Here is a 6,641-nt window from a genome sequence, read left to right as displayed (position 1 = left end):
TGTGACACAGTGGGGCCCCATGGAAATGAGGAGTCCATTGTGACTGATAGGGAAGATTCTTTACAGACAGTTGATGGGTGAAGGTTTTGGTGTTAACATCTTTGAAATGGTCTTAATGTCTCCATTAACTTTATTACAGAGCCCAGACAGCTTGGCTCCTGAAACAGACACGTGGGTCTGCACGAGCTTGAGTTTATGAACTTTGGGGTAAAATGACAGGTTCAAGAGGGGAATATGTGACAGCTGGTTTGGGAAGGCTGAACCTTCCCAGTACCTCCTGGCCAATGGGGACAGGAAGAGGGCAACATGTGGCCAGGAGTTTGGATAAAAGGAGGCTGCACCCTCTGGAACCTCGAGAGAGAAAACCCCGTGGGTGTGTGCCCTGGTGGACTCTTTCCCTTTATTGGAATAAAGTTGCAGGACTCCTCTGTCTCCTTTATGGACACTGGCTTTCCATAGTGTGATTTTCTGTACATGACACTTTGGAATGTCACGGAACCAAGGAGCCCTTGGGACACATCAAGGCCCCTTTGGAACAAAGAATCCATTGCTGACAGTACAGAACTCATGGAACCAAGGGGCCATGGAGGCAATGCAGATCCAAGGACACCATAGTGACACTATGGAACCTCATGGAATCAGAGACCATTGTGACACTCTGGTGCCTCACGGGATCAAGGAGACAGTTGTGAAACTCAGGGACCCTATGGAACCAAGGGTCAAGAATGAAGATGTGGGGCCATAGAACCAAGGAGCCATTGTGACATTGCAAGACCTCATGGAAGCAAAGATCCATCGTGACTCTACAGAAGCAAGGAGAACATTGTGACAAAGGGAATATTGTCACACTACAGGGATTCATGGAACCAAGGAGACCATTGTGATACTGTGGGGCCCCATGGAACCCAGGGAACATGGAACAGGTCTTGACTGTTTGACTGGCTTGGCCTTCTCGAGGCCACCTGACAGGTCTGGCTGACCTTGGCAGGTCAAGGGCTGCTTCTCATCAGCCCCTGAAGCACTGGGGCTCTGTGCTCTCCTTCCTATGGAAAGGACTGTCCCTCTTTCCAGGTGTCCATTGCCAAACCTGGGATTCCTTCTCCATTTTTCCTATATGCACAGATTGTTCCCAGATGAAATCTGCCAGGACAGACAGATATGGCTGGCTTGGCCACCCTGAGCCCACCTCTATTCTGCCTTTGAAACACTGGGACCATGTGCTTTTCTTTCCTATGGGGAAAAAGCACTTTTCATGTCTAGGTCCCCATGGCCAATGTTGGGAATCCACCTCCAGAATTCCCATATCCAAGGATTTCTCCCAGACAAAACCTGCTAGAAGATACGAGTCTGGCTGGCCTTGGTTTCCTGAGGGCTGTTTCTCATCTGCCTTTGAAACACTGGGGCTCTGTGCTTCCCTCATGAAAAGAACTCTTCTTCCATTCCAGGCACCCACAACGAAAACTGAGAGTCAACCTCCAAAAATCTCTATGTCCAAAGATTTCCCACTGATGGAAGGTGCCAGGAGAGACAGCTCTGGCTGCCTTGGCCCATGGGTGGCCACCTCTCATCTTCTTCATAAACACTTGAAGTTTGTGCTTTTCTTTCCTGTGGAAAAACCATCTTCCTCAACCAGGTGCTCATGGCCGAAGTGGGATTTTACCTCCAAAACTCCATCCATCCAAGGATTGCTCCCAGGTGAAAGCTGCCAGGACAGACAGGTCTGGCTGCCCTTGGCCTCTTGTGGGTTCCTCACCTGCTTTTGAAACACTGTTGGCTCGGTGCTTTCCTTCCAATGGAAAAGAACTGTCCTTTTAATCAGGATGTCCAGGGTTGAAATTGAAACTCAGCCCCCCAAATTCTGTATATTCAAGGATTTCTCAGTGTCAAAAGCTGCCAAGACAAACAGGTCTGGCTGGCTTGGGCTCACAGGAGCCACCTGTCTCCTCTTCTGCCTTGGAAACACTTGGGCTCTGTGCTCTCCTTCCTGTGGAAAGGAACCATCCTTTATATCTATGCTGAAATGGCCGAAATTGGGATTCCACCTCCAAAACTCCCGATATCCAAGGGCTGCTTTCAGACAAAAGGACAGAGAGATCAGCCTGGCCTTGGCCTATGATTGCTGCCTTTCACCTGACCATGAAACACTGGTGTTCTGTGCTTTCCTTCTTATGGAAAAGAATTGTCCTTCACCTCCAGCAGTCCATGGCTGAAATTGATATTCTGCCTCTAAAATTCTGTGTATCCAACTGTCTTGGTTTGAAAAGACAGGTGTCTCCTATAAAAGGCAGGAACTTTCTCTGAAACAGAAAATGGAAAACCCCTCCCTCCAAATAATTACAATTTTGAAATTAAAAGGCTCTCGGATAAAGATATGGGAATAGGAATAACAGTTCTTTACTAGGAAAACTAAAAATACAAATGCAATCATACAGACAACAAAAAAACCACTGACAGACTCAGAATACAACCTGACTCCCTGTGGGTCAGGGTGTTTGTAGCTGTCCCATTAAATGGTGGCTGCAGTGACAGATGGGGTTCTGTTGGAGTAGTGATCCTGTAGAAGGGTGGAGTTTTCCTCTGAAGGTCCAGGGCTGGTGTAGATAATAGGCCTAATCGTCCTCTGGGAATCCAGTGGAGAAGACAGCAGCTCCTGTGGGAATCCAGTGGAAAAAGGCTGCTCTGGTATCCCAAAATCTCAGATTATATCCAGGTAGGAACGCTTGGCTCCTCCCCCTGGGCAGAGCATCTCACAATGGGATTCTGGAATTGTATCAGTCATGCAGTGACACTCAATGGCCCATGAACAGAAGATGTTTCCCAGAGAGAGGATCGGTTTGTGGAAGAGATAAAGAAAACTGCCCAATTAACAGAAGATAACTGCCACACCTCTAACAGATGGCAAATAGAATACACACGTTATTTACCTTGCAATCCAGGACATTATCCACCCCTTATTCTATTTCCATCTGCATCACAATGAAACCTTACACACACTTCTCACTTAAGGCTGGGTTTCCCTGTGGTACACAAGGGCTTTCTCCATCTTTCTGCATTACCCACCAAGTGTTACCAGGTTTTCTCAGGCAAAAACAGTCCCACAGAAGGGTTTGCCTTTCCCTGAGTTGGGATTAATCCAAACAGTCTTTCCTAAAATACCTTTCATGTGTACCACAGGGACTTTATCTCCATCCACTGTGTGCAGGGGTTCAGACTGGGCAGGACCAGCTCGATTGATGGATCCTCGAGTTTTGACCATCCAGGTGGCTTTTGCTAAGTTCATTTCCAAATTTCTGAAGGTTCCCCTGCCAAGTGCCTTCAGGGTAGTCATAAGTAGTCTGTTACACCATTGAACTTTCCCAGCAGCTGGTGCATGGTAGGGGATATGATATATCCATTCAATACCATGTTCTCTGGCCCAGGTGTTGATAAGGCCATTCTTGAAATGGGTCCTCTTGTCTGACTCAATTTTCTCAGGGGTGCCATATCTTCACAGGACTTGCTTTTCCAGTCCCAGAATGGTGTTCTGGGCAGTGGTGTGAGGCACAGGGAAGGTCTCCAACCATCCAGTGGTGGCTTCCACCATGGTCAGCACGTAGTGCTTGCCTTGGCGTGTCTGGGGCAGTGTGATGTAGTCAATCTGCCAAGCCTCCCCATACCTGTACTTGGACCACCACCCACCATACCACAGGGGCTTCACCTGCTTGGCCTGTTTGATGGCAGCACACGTCTCACAGTCATGGATAACCTGAGAAACACTGTCCATGATTAGATCCACCCCTCGGTCTCGTGCCCACTTAGAAATGACCTCTCTACCCTGATGACCTGAGGCATCATGGGTCCTTCCAGGTGAGAATACCTCCCCATTATCTTGCCAATCTACGTCTATCTTTGACACCTCTATCTTTTAAGCCTGACCTACCTGCTCATTCCTTCGGTGCTCCTCATTGGCTCTGCTTTTGGGGACATGGGCATCTACATGACAGACTTTCACAGACAGATTTTCTACCCCAGAGGCAATGTCTTTCCCCTCATCAGCAGCCCAGACTGGCTTTCCTCTATGCTGCCAATTGGCCCTTTTCCACCTTTCCAGCCAGCCCCACAGAGCATTGGTGACCATCCACAAATCAGTATAAAGGTAGAGCTTTGGCCACTTTTCCATTTCAGTAATGTCCAGGGCCAGCTGAATGGCCTTGAGTTCAGCAAGTTGACTTGATCCACCTTCTACTTCGGTAGCTTGTGAAATCTGTCATGTGGGCCTCCAAACAGCTGCTTTCCATTTCTGGTTCATCCATTCAATGCAACAGGAACCATCAGTGAAAAGAGCATAGCATGTTTCCTCTGCTGGTAGTTGGTTGTATGGTGGAGCTTCCTCAGCCCTTGTCACTTGTTCCTGCTCCTCTTCGTCAGTGAGACCAAAGTTCTCACCTTCCAGACAGTTTGTAATTATCTCCAAAATCCAAGGGCGATTCATGTTTCCAATATGATCTTGCTGTGTGATAAGAGCAATCCACTTGCACCATGCAGTGTTGGTGGCATGGTGGGTAGAGGGAACCTTTCCTCTGAACATCCACCCCAGCACTGGTAGTCGGGGAGCCAGGAGGAGTTGTGCTTCTCTGCCAATCCCCTCCGAGGCAGCTTGAACTCCTTCATAGGCGGCCAACATTTCCTTCTCTGTGGGAGTGTAGCTGTCTTTGGACCCTCTGTAACTTTGGCTCCAGAATCCCAGTGGTCAGCCTCAAGTCTCCCCAGGCACTTTCTGCCAAAGTCTCCAGGAAAGACCATTGTTCCTGGCTGCAGAGTGGAGCACATTCTTCACCTCTGGTCCTGTCCTGACTTGGGCAAGGGCTACTCCATGAGCAATCTCCTGCTTGATCTGGGCAAAGGCTTGTTGTTGGTCAGGGCCCCAGTGGAAATTGTTCTTCTTGCGGGTGACCAGGTAGAGAGGGCTCATGATCTGGCTGTACTTGGGAATGTGCATTCTCCAAAACCGTATGGCACCTAGAAAAGCTGGTGTTTCCTTCTTGCTGGTTGGTGGAGACATTGCATTGATCTTTTGATGACCTCAGTAGGAATCTGATGCCATCTTGCCACTTTACTCCCAGGAACTGGAACTCTTGGGCAGGTCCCTTGAGTTTGCTCTTCTTGATGGTGAAGCCAGCTTCCAGCAGAAACTGGATGACCCTCTCTCCTTTCTCAAATACTTCCATTGCTGTGTTCCCCCACACAATGATGTCATCGATGTACTGCAGATGTTCTGGAGCCTTACCCTTTTCCAGTGCAGCCTGGATCAGTCCAAGGTGCTTCCACCCCTGGGGCAGTCGGTTCCAGGTGTACTGCACGGCCCTCCAGGTGAAAGCAAACTGAGGCCTGCATTCTGCTGCCAGAGGAATGGAGAGAAACGTGTTAGCAATGTCAACAGTGGCAAAGCACTTTGCTGCCTTGGACTCCAGCTCGTACTGGAGTTCCAGCATGTCCAGCACAGCAGCGCTCAGCGGTGGAGTCACTTCATTCAAGCCATGATAGTCCACAGTCAATCTCCATTCTCTGTCAGACTTGCACACAGGCCAAATGGGGCTGTTGAAGGGTGAGTGGGTTTTGCTGACCACCCCTTGGCTCTCCAGCTCATGGATCATTTTGTGGATGGGGATCACAGCATCTTGATTCATCTGACACTGATGGCGGTGCACAGTCAAGGTGGCAATTGGCACTCGCTGCACTTCCACGTTCAGGAGTCCTACTGCAGATGGGTTTTCTGATAGTCCAGGCAAGGTGTTCAACTGCTTAATGTTCTCTGCCTCTAGAGGAGCTATGCCAAAAGCCCACCTGAGTCCCTTTGGTTCTTTGTAATAGCCATTCCGGAGGAAGTCTATGCCCAGAATACACGGGGCCTCTGGGCCAGTCACAATAGGATGTTTCTGCCACTGCTTCCCAGTCAGGCTCACCTGGGCTCCAGCCTGGGTTAATTGCTGCCATTCCCCCCATCACCCCAGCAATGGAAACAGATTCTGCCCCAACCTGTCCCGATGGTATCAGGGTACACTGCACACCAGTATCAACTAAGGCATTGAATTTTTGTCACTATGTCGTAGTTTGAGAAGAAATGAAGTTTTTTTGAGATAGTGTAGTCACTGCCAATCAGTGTTCAAATTTTATTATTGACACCTAGTTTGTCCACTGAAAGCATAGATACGCCTCTAAGAACACAGAGAGTTAAAAGCTGTGAACTCCCAAGAAAAACTCTCTTTGGGTTCCGGTCTTGGAAGAGAGCAGACCTTCCCCTGCCCGGCTCCAAGCTGGGCAGGGGAGGGGAGCCATGCGGCCGGAGGGAGGTAGGCCAGGCCTGGGCCGAAGGGTGGAAGAGAGCACTGCGAGGGCTTCGGGCAGCCATCCCCCATTTCCCCCCACCCCCAGAGGGAGAGAGTGAGAGAGCAGCCTGCGCCTGTGATAGCGCGGCTGGCGTGAAGGAGAAGATGGGGGGTGTGCCCAGCAGGGCAGCCAGCCGTGAGAGTTCATGAACCAAACCGGCAGAGCCTGAGACTTTTAACCCTTCTTGGGATGATAGAAACCTTGCAAATGCTGATTCTTCCTGAAGTTGAGGAGATAGAGCGAAATAGCAAAAAAATACACAAGTAAAAAACATT

The sequence above is a fragment of the Serinus canaria genome, chromosome 25, assembly GCF_022539315.1.
Source record: "Serinus canaria isolate serCan28SL12 chromosome 25, serCan2020, whole genome shotgun sequence".
Classification (NCBI taxonomy): Eukaryota; Metazoa; Chordata; class Aves; order Passeriformes; family Fringillidae; genus Serinus; species Serinus canaria.
This window is presented reverse-complemented; position numbering follows the sequence as displayed.